At 44.8% G+C, this 26,296-nt stretch overlaps 1 protein-coding gene across 2 annotated transcripts in view; it reads left to right on the top strand.

Moving 5' to 3' along the window:
- LOC110538192 (signal transducer and activator of transcription 5B) overlaps positions 1 to 26,296 on the top strand; it is a 93,277-nt gene that overhangs the window by 25,795 nt on the left and 41,186 nt on the right. The window contains exon 1 of one of the 2 annotated variants that reach the window (XM_036938253.1): positions 26,048 to 26,189. The exons of the other annotated variant lie outside the window; for it this stretch is intronic. The gene's annotated coding sequence lies outside the window, so the exon portion shown is untranslated. Of the gene's footprint in view, positions 1 to 26,047; positions 26,190 to 26,296 lie in introns of those variants that run through there. 2 annotated transcript variants of the gene reach the window in all.

The following is a 26,296-nucleotide window of genomic DNA, read 5'->3' as shown; positions in this document are numbered from 1 at the left end:
AGGATAGTAACACCTCTACCATCAGACAGTAGGATAGTAACACCTCTACCATCAGACAGTAGGATAGTAAGACCTCTACCATCAGACAGTAGGATAGTAACACCTCTACCATCAGACAGTAGGATAGTAACACCTCTACCATCAGACAGTAGGATAATAACACCTCTACCATCAGACAGTAGGATAGTAACACCTCTACCATCAGACAGTAGGATAATACCACCTCTACCATCAGACAGTAGGATAGTAACACCTCTACCATCAGACAGTAGGATAGTAACACCTCTACCATCAGACAGTAGGATAGTAAGACCTCTACCATCAGACAGTAGGATAGTAACACCTCTACCATCAGACAGTAGGATAGTAACACCTCTACCATTAGACAGTAGGATAGTAACACCTCTACCATCAGACAGTAGGATAGTAGCACCTCTACCATCAGACAGTAGGATAGTAACACCTCTACCATCAGACAGTAGGATAGTAAGACCTCTACCATCAGACAGTAGGATAGTAACACCTCTACCATCAGACAGTAGGATAATAACACCTCTACCATCAGACAGTAGGATAGTAACACCTCTACCATCAGACAGTAGGATAGTAACACCTCTACCATTAGACAGTAGGATAGTAACACCTCTACCATCAGACAGTAGGATAGTAACACCTCTACCATCAGACAGTAGGATAGTAAGACCTCTACCATCAGACAGTAGGATAGTAACACCTCTACCATCAGACAGTAGGATAGTAACACCTCTACCATCAGACAGTAGGATAGTAACACCTCTACCATTATACAGTAGGATAGTAACACCTCTACCATCAGACAGTAGGATAGTAGCACCTCTACCATCAGACAGTAGGATAGTGACACCTCTAATATCATACAGTAGGATAGTAACACCTCTACCATCAGACAGTAGGATAGTAACACCTCTACCATCAGACAGTAGGATAGTAAGACCTCTACCATCAGACAGTAGGATAGTAACACTTCTACCACCAGACAGTAGGATAATAACACCTCTACCATCAGACAGTAGGATAGTAACACCTCTACCATTAGACAGTAGGATAGTAACACCTCTACCATCAGACAGTAGGATAGTAACACCTCTACCATCAGACAGTAGGATAGTAACACCTCTACCATCAGACAGTAGGATAGTAACACCTCTACCATCAGACAGTAGGATAGTAACACCTCTAACATCAGACAGTAGGATAGTAGCACCTCTACCATCAGACAGTAGGATAGTAACACCTCTACCATCAGACAGTAGGATAGTAACACCTCTACCATCAGACAGTAGGATAGTAGCACCTTTACCATCAGACAGTAGGATAGTAACACCTCTACCATCAGACAGTAGGATAGAAACACCTCTACCATCAGACAGTAGGATAGTAACACCTCTACCATCAGACAGTAGGATAGTAACACCTCTACCATCAGACAGTAGGATAGTAATGCCTCTACCATCAGACAGTAGGATAGTAACACCTCTACCATCAGACAGTAGGATAGTAGCAGCTATAACAGCTTATTATTCTGTTAATAAATCAACAGGGCCTTTCTTCTTCTTCCTAATCAGGTTGACTTCTCACAGACAGAGGGGGCTGAGGTGTAAGTGAATTATTCAATAAACACAGCCTTGATGAAAGGGGCCTGTTAGAGAAATGAAATGCCACAGTTTGATGAGGTGCAGGCTCAGGCTGCAGGCCTCTCCCCCCTGCTTCAAGTCAGTCTGTCACACAGAGACCAGACCAGGTAGTCTCGAAAACCCAGCTACCCTTTGCCGTGGTTTTAGTGTAGATAGTTCAGCCAATTGTGAAATGCACACATTAAAAAATAACTTCTAAACTTCATCTTGCTAACTACTATTTTGCCTTTTATGCAAGCGTATAAGGTAGTGACGTATTTGCTCAATATCAAACTGAAGTTCAGTTACATACAGACGTGTTAAGCCAGAACATTTAAAAATTGTGGGAGGCAACCCGGAGAGCTAAAGAGACTACAGACAGGGAGTTAATCATCTCACTGCTGTTAATGGGTCATTGTGTAGTGAACTGGAAGTGGGTGCTGAAGTGTTGTAGTTCACACCACCTATTGACAAATCCACAAATGGCCTTTGTCAACCTCTCAAATCAATGATAACCAACTGTGGTTGTCTGTCTCCCAGTCCCAACCACACAGACACTACCAGCAAAGCAGTCATGTTATGGTTTGAGTGCATTTTTTGGTTTAAGTGATTGATGTGAATTTGTGATCATTGCGACTGGTTTAAGCCTATTAGCTAGCTAGTTTCCCTGCAGGAAATGGTTCTCTCCATTATCTCTTGACTTTTGCCCCTTTCTTTACCCCACGGCTGGTTCTCAGGCCCTTTCTCTCTTCTCTAAATTGGACTGTGATGATAACATGATTGTCCAGTGTGGGTTGGCCTGCTGGGTTGTCCTTGTCTCATCGCGCTCTAGCGGTTCCTTGTGGTGGGCCGGGTTCATGCACGCTGACCTCTGTAGCTAGCTGAACGGTGTTTCCTCCGACACATTGGTGCGACTGTCTTCCAGGTTAAGTGAGCAGTGTGACAAGAAGCAGTGCGGCATGGCGGGTCGTGTTTCGGAGGACGCACGGCTCTCGACCTTCGCCTCTCCCAAGTCTGTACGAGAGTTGCAATGATGGGACAAGACTAACTACCAATTGGATACCATGAAATTGTGGAGAAAAATGGGGTAATTAAAAATATATATAATAATAATAATAATAATAATATTTTTAAAATTAACAAAATTGCAAACAATTATTGTCAAGTGTCAGCAGATTGGTAGGCTACGCTATTAGGGCGCCTAGCGTTTAGAGCGTCTATCCGAGCCGACAAGGTGGAAAATGTGTCGATGTGCCCTTGAGCGAAGCACTTAACCCTAATTTGCTCCAGGGACACCATCCTACTATGGCTGACCCTGTGAAACACCACATTTCACTTCACTCCACCTGACAATAAATCAGTTGTATCAATGGCTAGCTGGAGCTCGGATAGACGTCATCATAGTGTAAATGCTATACAGTAGGGACCTCCACTAGTCTGGCTCGACTCTAGCAGGACTATTCTACATGAGGACATTGACTATTAGGACATGTTGCCTCTCTGAAAAGATAAAAACGCTAAGGATCTGCTGCAACTACATCTAGTGAGAGCTGGCTTCTTTTTCTTCTATTGAGTGAAAACGCTAAGGATCTGCTGCAACTACATCTGGTGAGAGCTGGCTTCTTTTTCTTCTATTGAGTGAAAACGCTAAGGATCTGATGCAACTACATCTAGTGAGAGCTGGCTTCTTTTTCTTCTATTGAGTGAAAACGCTAAGGATCTGCTGCAACTACATCTAGTGAGAGCTGGCTTCTTTTTCTTCTATTGAGTGAAAACGCTAAGGATCTGATGCAACTACATCTAGTGAGAGCTGGCTTCTTTTTCTTCTATTGAGTGAAAACGCTAAGGATCTGCTGCAACTACATCTAGTGAGAGCTGGCTTCTTTTTCTTCTATTGAGTGAAAACGCTAAGGATCTGATGCAACTACATCTAGTGAGAGCTGGCTTCTTTTTCTTCTATTGAGTGAAAACGCTAAGGATCTGCTGCAACTACATCTAGTGAGAGCTGGCTTCTTTTTCTTCTATTGAGTGAAAACGCTAAGGATCTGCTGCAACTACATCTAGTGAGAGCTGGCTTCTTTTTCTTCTATTGAGTGAAAACGCTAAGGATCTGCTGCAACTACATCTAGTGAGAGCTGGCTTCTTTTTCTTCTATTGAGTGCTGACCTTTATTTAACTTCATTTACAAGGACCCTTTTTTGTGAGGTCAACACTGCCTCCACGAATGCTACTGTTTGAATAGACAGATCCTAACCTTGTGGGCATGTCTACTGCAAGTCTCCTCCACCAAGCCTTGGGAGAGAGTGTTAATGAGATTTGAGCAGTAGCAATTTCCTCTACTTACCTCACACCCTCCTGGGGCAGGACTGGGACTGGGACAGGGGAGGGACTGTGGCAGGGCTGGGACTGGGCTTGGGCAGGACTGGGACAGGGGCAGGACTGGGACAGGAGCAGGACAGGTGCTAGGGGGGCTAGGCTGGGGCAGTGGCTGGGATGGTGGCCCCTGAAATTCCTCTCCCAGGAGGCTCGCTGAGGCCCCATCAGCAACCCTCTAAAGGATGCGTAAACATGGTCCCCCCTCACACTTGTCTTCCTAGGCCTTTTGTTGAGGGGCCTCATTACACCGTCTCCAGCTGTCAATCTCAGCCTCTTAATCTCCTCTTTCTCTCCCTTCATCCCTCCTCTAAGTCTGCTTTACCGCAGCCAGCCATCTGAGGCAGCAGCACCTCACCACACCGGGCCGCCTGGCCTGTCTGATCCACTCCACCATGACCCTACTGACAGAGATAATGGTTTGTCTGTTCGCTTGGAGAAGGTTGTTGTGTCATCAGAAAATACCTCTAATCCTGGAGGTGGCCGGTCTGCGCCGCTAAGCAAGATCTCTTGAGGTTATAAGGCTGGCTTGTGTTATGTGAGGTTGTGACTGACTGGTTACTGTGTCAGAGAGCCTGGCTAGTGGTGGTTCCTCTGGTACAGAACCAGATACCGAAGTAGCACAGGCTGTCTGTGAGGGGGGATCAGGCCTCTGGTGGACCTTGGCTCCTGGACAGATGGCAGGGATTGGCCCTGGACCAGTCTCACTGAAGGCCAATTCATGGTAACAAAGTAGCTACACAGAGCTGGGAGGGAGCCTTGGTTTTCTGTGATTGAATTGTTCACTGATGTGATTAGGATTTTATACACATACTGATCTGAACAATAAAGTAGAGCATTTGGTTGTCTCTCTCTCTGTGTTGTAACTGCTGTTACGTAACAAGCCCTGTTGGACAAGTGGAGAAGCTGCCTTCTTACACGTTCACTTACTGCAGAGAGAGAGAGCAGAACTGCTGGTTGTCAGTGGATTGCTGAAGTCTCTGATGAGGGTGTGGGCAGTGACCAGGCACTAATGTGGTCAGGTCTCCTCCATGGGGCCCGAGGTCTGGGCTCAGCTGCTGAAGGGAAGGGAATTCAATGCTATGCTATGGAGGCAGGGGCCTGAGGCTGAACAATGCAGCCATTCCATGTGGTCAGCTATGTTAGTTCTGCCCCATGAGCCCAGGCCAAGGCTTTTAGGCCAGATTAGAGCTGGATAATGAGACCCAAATATTATTGGACTAAATTGATCTGTTACACTCTCTGTTTGCTTTGTTTGTGTTGTGAGCCTGGTCTTTGCCAGTAGACCATGTACACATGCACACACACACACGTGCAAATGCCACAACAGTAGGGGCTTAACAGCCATGCCTTAGTCATAGGACCATGTCCTTAACTGACAGATTAGTGAACTGAAGTGTTTGTGACAGGCACTAGTGATGGGTCTTTCAGTGGGTCATTTCATCTGCCATCTTGTTTTGATCCATATGTAGGTTAAGCTTCTTGGTGATGGCTGATTCTTTTAGGAAATGGATTGTCCCCGCTCCCTGCCAACAAGCCCAGACCTCATAGCCCCGTGCCACATGCTGCCATCCTACAGTAGGATTTGTAGGTCAGAAGGACAGGACCATGTTTGTTGTGTTTACAGTCATTCTATGTCAGTGGGACCTGGTCTTCTACTGGTGATTGTGTTGTAAAGGATATGAACGATATGGTGCTAGGGGTGTTAACATCTGAGGAATGGTGTGGACTGCATGATATCAGTTAGTGTAAACAAGGGATTGTTGGTCCTTCTTCCCCCCTGCCTGGCTCATTCTCTCTCCCCACCCATTGTGAATGGAGGAGGCTGCAGGGAACTGGTCCAACCCAACCTGGCTGTGGCCTGGCATCTCTCCTGCCAGCTGGCAATCCTCCTGCTGACCCCAGCCTTATGTCATCCCTCCATGATTATATAATGACTTTCTGACAAACACACACACAGAGAGAGAGAGAAACATGCACACACACATACACACAGAGACAAACTTGCATGCCCGCGTGCACACACACACAAACACAGAGAGACAAACATGCACACACACACACACACACATGTGCCCAGTGAACATACAAGTAGAACCACAGCCGTAATCACCACCTTCACTTTTCATTAATATGTCTAAACTTCCTTTCGCATTTCAACTATTTATTTGCTATTTTATCCCTCTCTACTTTAATATCTGTGTTCCTCTCTTCCTTTCCCCCTGTCTGAACATTAAGAGGAAGAGGATGAGGTCTGGTACGGTAACATTTCTCAAAACGCTGCTCCTCCCCTGTCTGCTCACTTTATCAGGATCCACACACACACACACACACACACCACTCTCTCCACTTGGCACTGCGTTCCCTCTCAACCAGCAGTGCTCAACTCCAGTCCTTCAGGGTCATAGTTCTGCTGGAGTTGTTTCTTCTTCCTAACAGATCATGGATTCATCACTGTCACTGTTTTCACTCAGTGCTCAATCCTGGTTGTCCAGGTCTGAGTCCGTCACTGATTTACAAAGGCAGGAATGAAAAGCAGTCGACTTTGCGGCCCTCCAGGACTGGAGTTGTGCAGCCCTGCTCTGACTGACCCAAACCCCTCTACAGACCTGGACGTGCAGAGCAAGTTCAACTTCTTCTTATTTGATGTAATCAGAATGAACTGTTACATTTGGTATGTGAGAGAGGTGTATTACTGACTAAGTGAAGTCTCCAGGGTATACAGAGCCCAGCTGCAGTAATAACCATCCTGTCACACCTGGTACTCTACTATAAACAACAAACCAGAAACTCTCACACACACACACACCAACCCAAATGCTACATGAAGGTATGGAGTTGCGGATGCATGTATCGTAGTGCCTCTGAGCGCCTCCCTTCAATTGGAACCTATGTGACCCTAAAGTCCCTGATTTAGGATTATGTTAACATGACGTGAGAACCAGGCTCTTAGTGCCAAACGTTTCTGGAACATATCCAAATCATTCCCTAGAAGTGGACCCTGTGGACACTCAATGTGCTGCTGATACCCACAGTCAGCAAGTCAACCAGTCAGGCAGTCACTCAGGGTACCTCACCTTAAGGCCACTACACACTTCACGCAAACGCTGCGACAGAGCGTCGTTTTCTGTGTATTTCTACTTACCTTTACGTGGCTGAAATTTAGGAACGGACCACATGCGACGCTCCGGGGCTCCGTTTACGTAGGGTGCAGGCCCTTTATGTTTATGTCTCAGGACCGTACCCTGACCAGATGGTTGGAGAGAATGGGCCAACACAGAGCAGAGAGGCAGCAGGCTGCAGAGGGCTGTGGGTGGGGAGAGGAGAGAGAGATTTACAGAGCCTAGCATGCCTAGTGAGCACAATGAGGTCAGAGCAAGGCCCCACATTGTCAGAGAGAGAGAGAGAGAGAGAGAGAGAGAGAGAGAGAGAGGGGGGGGGGGGGGGGGGGGCAAGCACAGATCAGAACAGAGCGCTTGGCTCAATCAGCACCTGTCTCTCTCCCGCCCGCCTGCTCTCCCTTTCGCCCTCCCTCCCTCTGAAGCAGTGACTGACAGACATGCTTCTGACACGACAGGAAGAACAGTATCTCTGCAGTGTATATATGTGTGTGTGTGCGTCCATTCTCCTCACACACTGCTAGTGAACAGAGAAATCTAAATCTAATCTCTTTAGTGCTCCATGCTGTTTAATCTACAGTCTACTGTTGTATCATGTATTGTTATCTCACTCAACATCCCTTCAAAGCACCAAAACAAGTCTGCTAGTGGACTTAACTAGTACAATTAACTGAACATAGTTGCTCCTAGCCGGGTGCATCACACAACATACTGTATCATTGTCTGTTTTAACGTACACTACATTACCAAAAGTATGTGGACACCTGCTCGTCGAACATCTCATTTCAAAATCATGGACTTTAATATGGAGTTGGTCCCCCATTTGCTGCTATAACCGCCTCCACTCTTCTGGGAAGGCTTTCCACTAGATGTTGGAACATTGCTACGGGGACTTGCTTTCATTTCAACCACAAGAACATTAGTGAGGTCGGGCACTGATGTTGGGCGATTAGGCCTGGCTCACAGTCTGCGTACCAATTCATCCCAAAAGGTGTTTGATGGGCTCTGTGCAGTCCATTCAAGTTCTTCCACACCGATTTCAGCATCCGCCAAACCCAGATTCGTCCTTCGCACTGCCAGATGGTGAAGTGTGATTTATCACTCCAGAGAACGCATTTCCACTGCTCCAGAGTCCAATGGGGGCGAGTATTACAGCACTCCAGCCGACGCTTGGCATTGTGCATGGTAGGCTTGTGTGCGGCTGCTCGGCCATGGAAACCCATTTGAGGCTCCTGACGAACAGTTCTTGTGCTGACGTTGCTTTCAGAAGCAGTTTGGAACTCGGTGGTGAGTGTTGCAACTGAGGACAGACAATTTTCTATACTTCCGGCGCCGACAGAGATGGCCGCCTCGCTTCGCGTTCCTAGGAAACTATGCAGTTTTTTGTTTTTTTACGTGTTATTTCTTACATTAGTACCCCAGGTCATCTTAGGTTTCATTACATACAGTCGAGAAGAACTACTGAATATAAGATCAGCGTCAACTCACCATCAGTACGACCAAGAATATGTTTTTCACGACGCGGATCCTGTGTTCTGCCTTACAAACAGGACAACGGAGCGGATCCCATGCAGCGACCCAAAAAAACGACTCAGAAAAAGAGGGAAACGAGGCGGTCTTCTGGTCAGACTCCGGAGACGGGCACACCGTGCACCACTCCCTAGCATTCTTCTTGCCAATGTCCAGTCTCTTGACAACAAGGTTGATGAAATCCGAGCAAGGGTAGCATTCCAGAGGGACATCAGAGACTGTAACGTTCTTTGCTTCACGGAAACGTGGCTCACTGGAGAGACGCTATCCGAGGCGGTGCAGCCAATGGGTTTCTCCACGCATCGCGCAGACAGAAACAAACATCTTTCTGGTAAGAAGAGGGGCGGGGGCGTATGCCTTATGGCTAACGTGACATGGTGTGATGAAAGAAACATACAGGAACTCAAATCCTTCTGTTCACCTGATTTAGAATTCCTCACAATCAAATGTAGACAGCATTATCTACCAAGAGAATTCTCTTCGATTATAATCACAGCCGTATATATCCCCCCCAAGCAGACACATCGATGGCTCTGAATGAACTTTATTTGACTCTTTGCAAACTGGAAACCATTTATCCAGAGGCTGCATTCATTGTAGCTGGGGATTTTAACAAAGCTAATCTGAAAACAAGACTCCCTAAATTTTATCAGCATATCGATTGCGCAACCAGGGGTGGAAAGACCTTGGATCATTGTTACTCTAACTTCCGCGACGCATATAAGGCCCTGCCCCGCCCCCCTTTCGGAAAAGCTGACCACGACTCAATTTTGTTGATCCCTGCCTACAGACAGAAACTAAAACAAGAGGCTCCCACGCTGAGGTCTGTCCAACGCTGGTCCGACCAAGCTGACTCCACACTCCAAGACTGCTTCCATCACGTGGACTGGGACATGTTTCGTATTGCGTCAGACAACAACATTGACGAATACGCTGATTCGGTGTGCGAGTTCATTAGAACGTGCGTTGAAGATGTCGTTCCCATAGCAACGATTAAAACATTCCCTAACCAGAAACCGTGGATTGATGGCAGCATTCGCGTGAAACTGAAAGCGCGAACCACTGCTTTTAATCAGGGCAAGGTGTCTGGTAACATGACCGAATACAAACAGTGCAGCTATTCCCTCCGCAAGGCTATCAAACAAGCTAAGCGTCAGTACAGAGACAAAGTAGAATCTCAATTCAACGGCTCAGACACAAGAGGCATGTGGCAGGGTCTACAGTCAATCAGGAAGAAATCCAGCCCAGTCACGGACCAGGATGTCCTGCTCCCAGGCAGACTAAATCACTTTTTTGCCCGCTTTGAGGACAATACAGTGCCACTGACACGGCCTACAACGAAAACATGCAGTCTTTCCTTCACTGCAGCCGAGGTGAGTAAGACATTTAAACGTGTTAACCCTCGCAAGGCTGCAGGCCCAGACGGCATCCCCAGCCGCGCCCTCAGAGCATGCGCAGACATATTCAATCAATCCCTATACCAGTCTGCTGTTCCCACATGCTTCAAGAGGGCCACCATTGTTCCTGTTCCCAAGAAAGCTAAGGTAACTGAGCTAAACGACTACCGCCCCGTAGCACTCACTTCCGTCATCATGAAGTGCTTTGAGAGACTAGTCAAGGACCATATCACCTCCACCCTACCTGACACCCTAGACCCACTCCAATTTGCTTACCGCCCAAATAGGTCCACAGACGATGCAATCTCAACCACACTGCACACTGCCCTAACCCATCTGGACAAGAGGAATACCTATGTGAGAATGCTGTTCATCGACTACAGCTCGGCATTCAACACCATAGTACCCTCCAAGCTCGTCATCAAGCTCGAGACCCTGGGTCTCGACCCCGCCCTGTGCAACTGGGTACTGGACTTCCTGACAGGCCGCCCCCAGGTGGTGAGGGTAGGCAACAACATCTCCTCCCCGCTGATCCTCAACACTGGGGCCCCACAAGGGTGCGTTCTGAGCCCTCTCCTGTACTCCCTGTTCACCCACGACTGCGTGGCCACGCACGCCTCCAACTCAATCATCAAGTTTGCGGACGACACAACAGTGGTAGGCTTGATTACCAACAACGACGAGACGGCCTACAGGGAGGAGGTGAGGGCCCTCGGAGTGTGGTGTCAGGAAAATAACCTCACACTCAACGTCAACAAAACTAAGGAGATGATTGTGGACTTCAGGAAACAGCAGAGGGAACACCCCCCTATCCACATCGATGGAACAGTAGTGGAGAGGGTAGCAAGTTTTAAGTTCCTCGGCATACACATCACAGACAAACTGAATTGGTCCACTCACACAGACAGCATTGTGAAGAAGGCGCAGCAGCGCCTCTTCAACCTCAGGAGGCTGAAGAAATTTGGCTTGTCACCAAAAGCACTCTTCTACAGATGCACAATCGAGAGCATCCTGTCGGGCTGTATCACCGCCTGGTACGGCAACTGCTCCGCCCTCAACCGTAAGGCTCTCCAGAGGGTAGTGAGGTCTGCACAACGCATCACTGGGGGCAAACTACCTGCCCTCCAGGACACCTACACCACCCGATGTCACAGGAAGGCCATAAAGATCATCAAGGACATCAACCACCCGAGCCACTGCCTGTTCACCCCGCTATCATCCAGAAGGCGAGGTCAGTACAGGTGCATCAAAGCTGGGATCGAGAGACTGAAAAACAGCTTCTATCTCAAGGCCATCAGACTGTTAAACAGCCACCACTAACATTGAGTGGCTGCTGCCAACACACTGACACTGACTCAACTCCAGCCACTTTAATAATGGGAATTGATGGGAAATGATGTAAATATATCACTAGCCACTTTAAACAATGCTACCTTATATAATGTTACTTACCCTACATTATTCATCTCATATGCATACGTATATACTGTACTCTATATCATCGACTGTATTCTTATGTATTACATGTATCACTAGCCACTTTAACTATGCCACTTTGTTTACATACTCATCTCATATGTATATACTGTACTCGATACCATCTACTGTATCTTGCCTATGCTGCTCTGTACCATCACTCATTCATATATCCTTATGTACATATTCTTTATCCCCTTACACTGTGTACAAGACAGTAGTTTTGGAATTGTTAGTTAGATTACTTGTTATTACTGCATTGTCGGAACTAGAAGCACAAGCATTTCGCTACACTCGCATTAACATCTGCTAACCATGTGTATGTGACAAATGAAATTTGATTTGATTTTTTACCTGCTATGCGCTTCAGGACTCGGCCGTCCCATTCTGTGAGCTTGTGTGGCCTATCACTTCGTGGCTGAGCCATTGTTTCTCCTAGACGTTTCCACTTCATAATAACAGCACTTACAGTTGACCGGGGCAGCTCTAGAAGGGCAGAAATTTGACAAACTGACTTGTTGGAAAAGTGGCATCCTATGACGGTGCCACGTTGAAAGTCACTGAGCTCTTCAGTAAGGCCATTCTGCTGACAATGTTTGTCTATGGAGATTTCATGGATGTGTACACAATTTTATACACGTCAGCAATGGGTGTGGCTGAAATAGCCAAATCCATTAATTTGAAGGAAATTTGTCCACATACTTTTGTATATGTAGTGTAAAAGTTGTGCTTTCATTTAAATCAAATCCCTTCAAGATCATTCAAAACCACTCAAATAGTGTGACCCATGCCTTCTGAGAGTTCCAGTGTGTCTGACAGAGCACAATTGTTCCACTGTTTCAAGGCAGGTTAGCGTTTTTCGTCATGAATGTTGTTCTGTAGGCAGCTGTGCAGAGTGGCGAAGCCACAGCGTCATAAAATCGGATTTTAAACCTAACCTTAACACTAACCTTAACCGCACCGCTAACCCTAATGCCTAACCCTTTACACTCGTGGGAATTGGCCTACACGGATTAGGGCTACATTTAACTGAAATTAATAAGCATGGTAGCACTTGAAAGGGAACAGTTTATGGGGAAATTATTTGACCAAAGAAGACAACAGTTCACCTGACAAGACTGATTCCAAACATTACTGTTAATTTATTTTGCATATTACATTTACTGTACTTTTCTCCCTGCATTTGTTGATAACGAAATCTGAAAATACTCTGGACACATTCAGGAACAGGATAAGAACATCTCTCTAAAGTGTACACAGTTCCTAAGTCATTTCAATGCACTTTATGACTCAAAGAAGAGTCTTCAACTATAAGGTGCTTTTTCGAGCTCTCCTAGCTGTGCCGTTGAGGAACTAGAGCACACTTGTAGTCGTTTTGGTTGGAACACAACCCTGCTTCTTCGCCATCACACAATTACTGTTGTTGTTTACGCAATCCAAAAACGAGTCAGGTGGGCTTGATTTGAACGCTTGTTCTATTTCCAACATGGTAAGTTCTAAAATATGATGTGAATATGATGTGACAGTGCTAGGCTTTCACAATGCAATACAGGGAAACGGATTGTAATTTTGTGTGTATAGAAAGGAGTCATGAGTGCATTCAGCTGTGTGTTCCGTGGCAAATTCTCTTCACAATGGACAAACATAGGCTCATTCTGTTCAGAACAGCCAAGGGTATGACGCCATGTCATCCTGTAACTGTACATCAAACATAGTGATCATAAACGTCGACACTGTATATGACATGAGTTTTATGATTATGGAAATGTGAAGTCGCACATTTGGACTCATGGGTGTTTGGCCTACTTGTATGACATCAAATCGGTGTTTATTATAATCCTCAACGTCTCATCTTTCAAAATACATAGAGTTCTCTTAATTTACAACACTTCCCTCACTCAGAAAACCAAAACAGTTGCAAAAGTTGTCCAATTAGCAGGAGGGATTGGGGCGACTTCTTGTCACGCGCGGTGTTCAAGTTCAGCACGGCTGTCAGTCAAAACCTTCACAGCACTGTGAAGCTTAGAGCCTGAGCTCTGATGTCATTTATAGCAGGTTAATGTACAGCTACTGTGTTCCAATTTAGGTGCTTATCGGTGCCCAAATCTATTTTCAACGCGTATACATACGAGTGTAAAGGGCTACGACCAAAAAGCAAATGTTTGTTTTCATGGTTTTTACAATATAGCCTATTTTGACTTTGCGGCTGGCCCATCTAGTGGAAATCACTCAGTTCTGCTTCCAGAACAAGACGTACCCCAGTAAACATCAGCCTGCCTGATCCAAAGTCCTTCCCCACAAAATGGTGAGAATAACAAGAATTTGGCCTGGCCTATTTCAGAGAAAGAGGAAGCCACTATGACTCACCTGAAGTGTCTAGTGTCTACTTGGACACTTCCTTTAAAGGGTTCCAAAGAGGGACAAATGAACAGACATAACCAACGGTGGTGTAAGATGTAATGCGGTTACATTGCAAACACTCGCTATTCCAGTAAGTCTGCTGTATTCGCTAAGGTCAGGTGTCTTTCCTGACTATGTGACCTGAACTAACTGTTGATAAATACTCTTGAAAAACTCCTGTTCTCCATTAATGAGACTGGGAGTGTACTCCATTAAATGATTGTTATAAAACTACACTTCACTCTGCAGACAGACATTTAGTCTTTGCCCGGCCTGGTTCTTTTTGACCTAGCTACACTACCTTGGCTCTCATTGGCGGATCCTCGATGTCACATGCTTCTCCAGCGTGCTTTTCAAGCTAACCCCCTCCATCCATCCCTTCCTCCCTCTACTTTTCCACTCTTCCATTCCCTTTAAATGCTTGACCTACTCCTCCACAGCATTGTAAAAGGCCAGCCACGTTCTCTCTGTGTCATCACCAGTGAACTATGGCTCCTGTGCTGCAGACTCAGCAGAAATATCTGGTCCGCTCACTGTGAACTAAAGCATCATTCATCAGACATAGCCGCAGAGCTACGGTAATGACATGTTTATGGTGCAATATTCCTCTAGAACAGTGGTTTCCAAACTTTTTATAGTCCCGTACCCCTTCAAACATTCAACCTCCAGCACACACACACAATACGATACATTTATTAAACATAAGAATGAGTGTGAGTTTGTGTCACAACCCGGCTCGTGGGAAGTGACAAAGAGCTCTTATAGGACCAGGGCACAAATAATAATATAATAATAATAATCAATCATTTTGATCTTTATTTAGCCATCTTACATATAAAACTTAATTTGTTCATAAAAAATGTAATAACTCACCATAGGTTAATGAGAAGGGTGTGCTTGAAAGGATGCACATAACTCTGCAATGTTGGGTTGTATCAGAGAGAGTCTCAGTCTTAAATCTTTTTCCGTACACAGTCTATGCCTGTATTTCGTTTTCATGCTAGTGAGGGCCGAGAATCCACTCTCACATAGGTACGTGGTTGCAAAGGACATCAGTGTCTTAACAACGCGATATGCCAAGGCAGGATACTCGGAGTGCAGCTCAATACAGAAATCTGGCAGTGGCTTCTGATTAAATTACATTTTCACAGCACTGAGTTGCAATTTCGATGAGGTTCTCTTGTTCAGATATCGGTAAGTGGACTGGAGGCAGGGCATGAAAGGGATAACGAATCCAGTTGTTTGTGTCATCCGTTTCGGGGAAAGTACCTGCCTAATTGCCCACCCAACTCATTCAGGTGCTTCCATATATCACATTTGACATTGTCCATAAGCTTGAGTTCATTTGCACGCAGAAAATCATACAATGATGGAAATACCTGTGTGTTGTCCTTGTTAATGCAGACAGAGAAGAGCGGCAACTTCTTAATAATTTTGTCCCGCACATTGAATATAGTTGCGGAGAGTCCCTGTAATCCTGGATTCAGATCATTCAGGTGAGAAAAAACATCACCCAGATAGGCCAGTGGTGTGAGAAACTCGTCATCATGCAAGAGGTCAGACAAGTGAAAATTATGGTCAGTAAAGAAAACTTTAAGCTCGTTACTCAATTCAAAAAAACGTGTCAGTACTTTGCCCCTTGATAACCAGCGCACTTCTGTATGTTGTAAAAGTGTTACATGGTCGCTGCCCGTATCATTGCATAGTGCAGAAAATACACAAGAGTTCAGGGTTCTTGCTTTAACTTTAACGTTAACCATTTTCACTGCAGTGTCCAAAACATCTTTCAAGCTGTCAGGCATTCATTCCCTTGGCAGCAAGAGCCTCTCGGTGGATGCTGCAGTGTACCCAAGTGGCGTCGGGAGCAACTGCTTGCACGCGCGTTACCACTCCACTATGTCTCCCTGTCATGGCTTTTGCACCATCAGTACAGATACCAACACATCTTGAAAACCAAAGTCCATTTGTCACCACAAAGCTGTCCAGTACTTTAAAAATATCCTCTCCTGTTGTCCTGGTTTCCAGTGGTTTGCAGAAGAGGATGTCTTCCTTAATTGACCCCCCGTAAACGTAAAGGACATATACCAGCTCACTGTCAGTGTCCATGCTAGCTGAGCTAACAACACATGTAGAATTACTGATGCTAGCATTGAATGTGCTCGTGGAAGCAGAACAACGTCTGTCGTCGACAGGTGCAGGTGTAGTACTGCTGGTAGTAGCAGTACTGCCAATAGAGCTGGTATGTGTTCCTATGGTATGTGTTTCTACTTTTTTTTAACCATTTATCAATTTTCGAGCAAACTGAATGAGCAGCAGCTACGTTTGGCTACAAACGGACCGTTAGTGGAATTCCCGCAAGAGAGTAACAGTTCATGTGATTAGATGTTCATTATTTGTCTAGGATACCTGTATTTGACATGGTGTTGTTTTTTCCGCTGAACACTAGAGGGTTTGATTTTATTTTTGCCAGTGAAACGAGGATACTCAGGCATGGAAAATAAACCTCACACAAATGTATAGCCCCGTTGGAAAATATAAATGGACTGTTTGAAAATGTGAAAAAAATTAAATATATAGATTTATATATTTAATTTTTTTAAATGTTAATCACAGTTTTATTTGCCGTACCCCAGACGACATTGCGCGTACATGTATACCTGTTCTAGAACATAGTCTTGCAGAAGCAACAGCAGCCCAATTCTGATATTTTCCCACGAATTGGTATTTTAATCAATCAGATCAGCTCTTTTGCTAATAATTGGGCAACATATCTAAATTGGGTTGCCTGTGTAAATGAAGCCTAAGTAGGTAACCACATCAGCATGACTGCATTGAGCAGTTGTCAATGGCAGACTGTGTTTGATCACCCATATATGTGGCCACAGGTCTTTTCCCATGCAGGCTGAGAGCTGGGAGCTGTGTGCTTTGATTGATTCGGCTTTCTACTTGTTGCCCTGCCCTCTCCTTCCATCACTCTGCAGTCTCCCATGTCAGTGGCTGGAACATTAGAAGTTACAGCTTTCCAGCCTCTGGTGCTCTATAAGAGCTGGAGAAGTACACAAACACACACACTTATATTCCTTTAGAGAGCTGAGGCCTCTGTGTTGCGCATAGTTTGAGGCTGTCCATGGATCTGTGTAGTCAGAGAATGCCTTTCAATTGCCATGTATGAGTGCTGCTCCTGTCACGCCCCCTACAGAATTACAGTATAGAAATAGGTCCTTTGGTTTTTAAATAGAAGGGCTGCCAATGAGCTGCACTTCAGACGGATCGAGATAGACTGACTGTTCTTGCTTCACTTCTGGTTGGGATGGTAGCCCAGGTTTAGCTGTTTATTTCTATTTCTAGGACGGTAACGAATGTAGACACAGAAACAAACAGTTGGTTTGTCAAGAATGTGTGCTGAGGTTGAGATGCTTTTTGTTTACTAATCAAACTAAAACCCTAGCAACCTCTCTCTCTCTCTTCTATGCCACGCTGTGTGGGTTGGTCTTTGGGTTTAGCCACAATTCCCAACTTGTGAAGGAGCTCAATTTCCAAGATAGAGCAAAGCTCAGGCATTTCCCACCACTCAGTATTCCCAGGTTGGGTTAAATGTGGAAGACACATTTCAGTTGAATGCGTTCAGTTGTACAACTGACTAGGTATCCCCCCTTTCCCTATAGAACCAGTCAGGAGGACATTATTACTGCTAGACTCTCAGACGGAGCGAGGTAGACCGACAGTCCTGTAGCCTACAATAGATAGCAGTCATTTTGACATGCACAAGTAACACCCATGAGCATTTCACAGTGTCTCATTTTGACTGTCATCAATATTGACATACAGCATGTTAGGAATTTAGGGCGTGTGTTTCTTTTGTATGTGCGCTCTTCCTTTTGTTCCAACATCCAAGACACCCTCTTCTCTCTGTATCCCACTGAGGGGATGTAAAAGGGGGTGTTGGTGAAGAAAGAGGCGGAGTGCTCTCTGGCCTACCTGGTTCTCAGGATCCAAATAATACCACACATTTTGAGTCTCTGGCTGCTGTGTGAAAATGTGTGTGTTGTTGTGTGTGAGTGTGCGTAATGTCTGTGTGTCTTTCCTCCTTTCTCTGCACCCTATAATCACAGCTAGCAGGTCATTATGTTCTCAACTCCAAGCCTGTACTGACTAGCACCGTGGGGTGGGGTACAACAATACAATGGGATCTGTCCATGGGTCAAGACTGTGTGTGTGTGTGTGTGTGTGTGTGTGTGTGTGTGTGTGTGTGTGTGTGTGTGTGTGTGTGTGTGTGTGTGTGTGTGTGTGTGTGTGTGTGCTTGTGTACTGCTGCTGCCATTGACACTGATAGTGCCTAACAGAGGGTAGATGTTCTGCTATTAACTGCAGGCGTATTAGAATTCTACAGCTGGATAGATAGTAATGACATCACTCATGTCTTTTCTCTTGTCTCCTCTCAGTAAGTAGTATTGGGCCTTTCAATCTGGCAGCGTGTGTTCTCCAGCGGAGTGCAACAGGTTCGCTTGGTCGACTTCTCCTTAGCAACGTGTGTGTGTGACGCACCTGATCGATGGGGCTAAGTGGTAGTGGGAGTCAGTCGACCCCTGTGCAGAGCACTCACCTGAGTTAGTTACCACAGTTACACTGCCTTTTATAACAGGTTTTCTTCCTTAGTTCCCCTTTCCATCTCAGAATGTTATAAAGTTTGGAGAAGTGGGGATGCATAAACCAGTCGTCTTGCAATCCGTTATCCTTCATCCTCTCTACACTTGTCCCTCCCCAGGGCGGTTCACGAGGGGTCCTCTGAGCCACACTCCCCATCCATCTCTTTTGGGTCGGTCCCATGATCAAAGCCCTCTGTGGCCCTCCATTGTTCCTGCTTCGAACAGCGTAATAATTTTATCAGGCCCCGGCCGTAAAGGGCCCAGAGACAGGCCTTGGAACCTCCCCTGTTGAATACGCTTCGTTATGCGATTCATTAGCGTGTCAACATGTGGCTGTCCCTCTTTACAGATCACTGCCCTCTCTCCTGCTTCACTCAGTACCCCTGCTCCCATCAGACGGTGACAAATGCTTTCTTTGATGGTTACATCGACCTCTCTATGAAGAGCTGTTATGTTCAGTATGAATAAAGCTTTGTGTGTGTATATGTTTGTGTGTCTCGTAACCACCCTACCACTCTGTTCTTCAAGAGGAGCCCAGCCCAGCCCTGGGCCTGCATGGAGGTCACAAGTTTGTCATTAATTTAATGACAAACATGTGACCACGATGACCCTTTTAGCCATGCTCATTTAGACCAATGTCCTCTGTAGACAGACAGACAGACTGTGCCAACATAGCCTTAGTTCCATTATCATAGCCTTAGTTCCACTATCTGTAGACATAGACATCACCACACACGCAGACCTGCACACACACACACAAACAAACCCAAATACATTTTTTAAATGTTAACATTATACAGTAGCCGCGCTCCACTCAACTGTTTTGTTTTTTAATTGAACCTGTATTTAATTAGGCAAGTCAGTTAAGAACAAATTCTTATTTACAATGATGACCTACCAAAAGGCAAAAGGCCTCCTAGGGGGACTGGGGCTGGGATTAAAAATACTAAATCAAATAAATATATAGGACAAAAACATACATCACGACAAGAGAGACACCACAATACTACATACAGAGAGACCTAAGACAACAACATAGCACGGCAGCAACAGTAATGTTGCTACCCTTAGGATGTGTTATGTGGATGTGCTAGTAGAGGGTCCTGCTGTGCAGCGTGGCTGTGAAAAACAGACAGAAACTGGCAGACAGGCAGACAGTGGTGCTGCTGGGAGAGGAGGGATAAACCACAGGGCAGAGAGACTAGACCATGATGTGATGTCCTGCTACATGTTGGACTCCCAGGGGGGATTTTTCTGCCCTTATTATTAATTAAACATGATCAGTAAATAGTTCTAAATCTACCCAACCCACAGCTGGAAGCAAATGTTCACATGCAGGGTTGAGCATGTGTGAACACACACGCAAGCAGACACACATACACATTATGCCCACAAACACCCAGCACCACAGCCCACCTAATGTACAGTTGAAGTTGAAAGTTTACATACACCTTAGCCAAATACATTTAAACTCAGTTTTTCACAATTCCTGACATTTAATCCTAGTAAAAATATCCTGTTCAAGGTCTGTTAGATTTATTTCAGCTTTTATTTATTTCGTCACATTCCCAGTGGGTCAGAAGTTTACATACACTCAATTAGTGCTTGCACATACTTTTTCAGTTCTGCCCACAAATTTTCTATAGGATTGAGGTCAGGGTTTTGTGATGGCCACTCTAATACCTTGAATTTGTTGTCCTTAAGCCATTCAGCCACAACTTTGGAAGTATGCTTGGGGTCATTATCCATTTGGAAGACCCATTTGTGACCAAGCTTTAACTTCCTGACTGATGTATTGAGATGTTGCTTCAATATATCCACATAATTGTCCTCCTCATGATGCCATTTATTTTGTGAAGTGCACCAGTCCCTCCTGCAGTAAGGTCAACCCCACAACATGATAGCGTTTGGAAATTGTTCCCAAGGATGAACCAAACTTGTGGAGGTCTACAATTTTTTTTATGAGGTCTTGACTGGATTTCTTTTGATTTTCCCATGATGTCAAGCAAAGAGGCACTGAGTGTGAAGGTAGGCCTCGAAATTCATCCACAGGTACACCTCCAATTGACTCAAATGATGTCAATTAGAGGTCGACCGATTTGATCGGAATGGCCGATTTCAAAACAATCGGTAAATGGTATTTTTGGACACCAATTTGCCGATAAAAAAACTTTATTTAACTAGGCAAGTCAGTTTTAAGAACACAACCTTATTTTCAATGATGGCCTAGTGGGTGGGTTAACTGCCTTGTTCAGGGGCAGAACGACAGATTTGTACCTTGTCAGCTTGGGGATTCGTTTTTGTTCTCATGTTCTGAGCAAGGAACTTACACGTTAGCTTTTTTACATGGCACATTACATGACACTTTGTTTTTGCATTATTTAAACCAAATTGGACATGTTTATTATTTATTTGAGACTAAATTGATTTTATTGATGTATTATATTAAGATAAAATAAGTGTTCATACAGTATTGTTGTAATTGTCATTATTACGAATAAAAAATATGAAAAAATAAAAATGTAAATTAAATAAAAATCGGGCAATTAATCGGTATCAGATTTTTTTTATCCTCCATTAATCAGTATCGGTATCGGCGTTGAAAAATCATAATCGGTCGACCTCTAATGTCAATTAGTCTATCAGAAGCTTCTAAAGCCATGACATCAATTTCTGGAATTTTCCAAGCTGTTTAAAGGCACAGTCAACTTAGTGTATGTAAACTTCTGACCTACTGGAATTGTGATACAGTGAATTATAAGTGAAATAATCTGTCTGTAAACAATTACTTGTGTCGTGCACAAAGTAGATGTCCTAACCGACTTGCCAAAACTATAGTTTGTTAACAAGAAATTTGTGGAGTGGTTGAAAAATGAGTTTTAATGACTCTAAACTAAGTGTATGTAAACTTCCGACTTCAACTGTATTGCCTACATGACCTTGGTAGTGAACTGATGAGTCATGTCATGTCTACTGTATACAGTAAATATGGTGGTGGGCGGTAGGGTTGGGTTGATGGAAGGATACTATTCTTGTCATTACTGTAGTATCATCCCCTCTGGGCTGGAACTGGGAGACACAAAGGGCTTCTTTTGTCCCTGTCTCCTGTCGCCTCCCCCCTCTTTCCCTCTCGACACCTCACAGACCCAGTCATGTGTTGTCCTCTGGGGTACAGCAGAGATGATCATCAGAACTTCTACTGTAGCTAGCACAATACAACCCGTAAAGTCCAATGCAGTGTCCCTGACATGAGCCTGTTCACAGTCTCTATGGAGGCTAGTCTCTCTGTCCACTCCGCTGGATGGCCTTGGCTGCAATCTATCCTCGCTGTTCTGGTCTTTACTGGGAGTTTCATGTTCTGTCTTTTGCTTCCTATCGACTGGCAAGTTGATTTGTTAACAAGCAAGCTGCACTTTGTCCATGCCTAATGTTTGCAGCCAGCCAGGCAGGACTCTACTAGACCGAGTGGTGTGCTGTGATGTCATGATGTGAGGGGTTACAGTGGAGGTCAACACAACATTTCTACGGCGTTATATCCTAACTATTGCACTCTTGGCGGTCCAAGGTTTCCCAGTTTCCTAAATCTGTTTGGGACCTTCCCTTAACACCCCCCCCCCCATTCCTCTGGGTCCTGGCTATAACAGACTCGCCTCAAACTGCTGCGTCTGTTTGAAAATGTGCCTTTGGACTGCAGGGCTCCCCCCTCTTAGTCTGGATCCGTCTGGGGGTTGGGTTGGGTAGGGGGAGAGAGACAGATGCCACTATGTGGGCTGGACACGCTGGATGTGGGTTAAGTGCTTAATTTTACACTCAGCTGTTACTTCAGAGGTTATTTATAAACCTTGGCAGGGGGACAGTGTGATTATGCACAGAGCATGGTGCCGTGAAAGTTGCAGAGAGAGAGAGTGGAGGGGGGAGAGAGAGAGATTACACAGACCCACAAAGAATTTGAAAACAAATCCAATTTTGCTAAACTCATATCTATTAGGTGAAATATTAAAGTGTGACATCACAGCAGCAAGATTTGTGACCTGTTGCCACAAGAAAAGGGCAAGCAGTGAAGAACAAGCACCATTGTAAATACAATACCATATTTATATTTATTTATTTTCCCTTTTGTACTTTTACCATTTTCACATTGTTTACAACATCGTACATAGCCATAATTTGGGGCGGCAGAGTAGCCTAGTGGTTAGAGCGTTGGACTAGTAACCAGAAGGTTTCAAGTTTGAATCCCCGAGCTGACAAGGTACAAATCTGTTGTTCTGCCCCTGAACAAGGCAGTTAACCCACTGTTCCTAGGCCGTCATTGAAAATAAGAATTTGGTCTTAACTGACCTGCCTACTTAATTAAAATATGACATTTGAAATGTCTCTATTCCTTTGGAGTTTACTGTTAATTTTCTATTGTTAATTTAACTTTTGTTTACTATCTATTTTACTTGCTTTGGCAATGTAAACATATGTTTCTCATGCCAATAAAGCCCTTTGAATTGAATTGAGAGGGGGAGGAGAAAGAGTGGGGGGGAGTGGACAAAGTGAGAAAGACAGAGGGAGAAGAGAGATAATTGAATGGAGAGAGAGAGAGAGAGAGAGAGAGAGAGAGAGAGAGAGAGAGAGAGAGAGAGAGAGGTGAGGGGTTGACACAGCCAGCCACAGTGCAGAGGCTACTGTCAGAGGCAGGCAGGGCGGGCAGTGTTGTCACAGTCCTACAGCTTGTTTGATGTTCATGAAGATTTGCCTAACAGCCATCCAGGCTGTGTAGTGTGTGCAGTCAGTCCAGACAGTCAATCAACAAGAACAGCAAGTCCCTACAGATGTAGGATGTTAATTTGATATCCCTGTTGTTATAGGATATTTTAATGCAAACTTGTAGTGTATTCAAGGGTTAAAAAGGCGTCTAAAGTTTGTCATTTCCATTTTTTTTTTGTCCTAACTGAAATGTATCAGCCCCTACAAAATGTCCATTATTTATAATCCACACAATAGTTTACATTTCCTGTTGCTGCAGGATTATTTTCCTGCAGTGAGACACCGATCAAATTAAGATCCTATATCTGTATACCATTTATCAGTACGAGTTCCCCCTATTACCTCTCTATACCTGGCCTTTGTACAGTGCTGAGTTGTCACAGGCATTTCCCCAGTCATACTTCTGACTTAAAGGTAATGCTGAAATCAGTTAGCATTTAAATATGCTAATGAAGAAGTTGTCGTTTGGATTTTTGTTGTAGGGTTGATTTAGGTTGGAGAACCTGGATATTTGAGGTAAATCATTTATGTGTCTTCTGCTTTCTGTAGAAAAGTAGATGTGCTTCTATTTGCAGTCACATGAGTCACTTGGTTGATTTGTGTGTTGTTTAGTTGGGTAGTTGGTGTCATCACGAACTAACAAGCTGTGAGTTTCACATGGGTGGTGGTGGTGGGTGGTGTGGCAGTTTGCCATTTAAGTTCCTAACAGGAAGTACTTGTGTAAATGAATTTCTCCTAAGAGGAAAGAGTGGGTGACATAGACTTCTTGCAAAAAGAGCCCCAACACTTGCTTTCATTTTCATTCTGTACAATGTGTAACACAATTTGAGATATTTATAGATTTACTGGAGATCTTGCTAGACATCCTGGAGTTACAATTTGGAGATGCACAAAAGCACACACGCACACAAACTAACCTTGTGGGGACACACAATTCACTCCCATTCAAAATCCTATTTTCCCTAAAACTAACCGTACCCTAACCCTAACCCCAAAACCTAACCTTAACCTTAACCCTAGCGCCTAACTCTAAAACTAACCCTAAACCTAACCTTAGCTCCTAACCCTAAAACTAACCTTAACCCTAGCTCCTAACCCTAAAACTAACCCTAACACTAATTCTAACCTTAACCCTAACCCCATAGAAATAGCGTTTAACCTTGTGAGGACTAATTTTTTGTTAATTTACTATTCTTTATTCTTGTGGGGACTTCTGGTCCCCCGCAAGTATTGTTAAACACATCCACACACACACACACACACACACACACACACACACACACACACACACAGTGGAGAGAGTGGAGTAGAGCGACTCCTCAGGGTTAAGGACTGACTCTTAACTGTAGCCTATACTTACACTCTCTCCTGTCACTACAGGGTTGTAGACGGACACAGTAACACACTGCTGTAGACTGTAGAGGATGATAGGCCACTGTGGTTCTATCACCTGTGGTGGTGGTGGTGGTGGGCCATACACAACGAACCAGAGGGACATAGTGGTTCCAGTGGAGTCGCTGAGACTTAGCTCGGGAGAGTGATGGTTGATACTTCACACTGTGTTTTCCTCTCCTTTTCTTACTGACAGGATTACTGACACACAGTGTCTGCCATCAAAGAAAAGGAAAAATGTGTAATCCCGTTGTCTGTCAAGTACAGATGATGTTGTCTGCCCTTTGTTGACTCCCTGATGGTCACTTGTACTCAGTGAGACTTTTTCCCCCTCTCTTCTCCCCGGGGGCGCTTTGACCCATCTCTCTCTTTCTCTCAATACCCTCTCTCTCTCTCTACCCTCTCTCTCTCTCTCTCTACCCTCTCTCTTTCTCTCTTTCTCTCTCTACCCTCTCTACCCTCCCTCTCTCTCTCTCTCTCTCTCTCTCTCTCTCTCTCTCTCTACCCTCTCTCTCTCTCTCGCTCTCTCTCTCTACCCTCTCTCTATCTCTACCCTCTCTCTCTCTCTACCCTCTCTCTCTCTCTACCCTCTCTCTTTCTCTCTTTCTCTCTCTACCCTCTCTACCCTCCCTCTCTCTCTCTCTCTCTCTCTCTACCCTATCTCTCTCTCTCTCTCTCTCTCTCTCTCTCTCTACCCTCTCTCTCTCTCTCTCGCTCTCTCTCTCTACCCTCTCGCTCTCTCTACCCTCTCTCTCTCTCTCTCGCTCTCTCTCTCTACCCTCTCTCTATCTCTACCCTCTCTCTCTCTCTACCCTCTCTCTCTGAGAAGCCTGGCTGCCTTTTTTCTGTATTCAATTTTTTTTTTAAAGCCTAGTCTTGCTGGCTGTGAGCATTTAAAAATAGCAGCAGGAATTACCAGGTGCTGGTTTATCAGTGAAATGAAATGCTGTAGATTTAGAGTCAAAACAAGAGAGAGAGGATATGCCTTGTTGAGCAGTAACTGGACCATCAGCCACTCTGTCTTTTAGTTTACTATCTCAGAGTTCTATTTATTTCTGAATGAAGACAATCCTCTGTATGAATGGGGGGGGGGGGGGGGGGGGGGGGTCACTCAGCAAATTTACAGGAAATAGGGCCAGTATTGTAACACCTTGTCTCTGCATATGTTTCGTAAAGTAGTAAAGTAAGGGGCAGATGTTTCAGTTCCCTGACTGACTGACACTCTCTGTTCTCATTCTCTGTTGGCTTTGAACAGGACATCTTTTTTCTAATCCAGCTGCCTTGACTTCCTGATTCACAGTGAATTGATTTCCTCTGTAGCAATCACTGGAGAACTGCTTGGAAAATCACAAACAGAAAGGACATGATCTCCTCGTATAGGAACTGGAAGCCAAAGAGCTGTGAGACAGACATGGACCTGGGGGCACTTCCTTCCCCCTCCAAGTCTCCAAGGTGCTTCTATTCAAAGTATTTCTTAGGTACAAATGTCTGGTTCCTGGACATGTTTTACACAATTAACCGTATGAAAGTAAACTCTCTATGTGCCTACTCTCAGCTCT

This window comes from Oncorhynchus mykiss, chromosome 12 (genome assembly GCF_013265735.2).
Source record: "Oncorhynchus mykiss isolate Arlee chromosome 12, USDA_OmykA_1.1, whole genome shotgun sequence".
In the NCBI taxonomy this organism is placed as follows: domain Eukaryota; kingdom Metazoa; phylum Chordata; class Actinopteri; order Salmoniformes; family Salmonidae; genus Oncorhynchus; species Oncorhynchus mykiss.
This window is presented reverse-complemented; position numbering and strand designations above follow the sequence as displayed.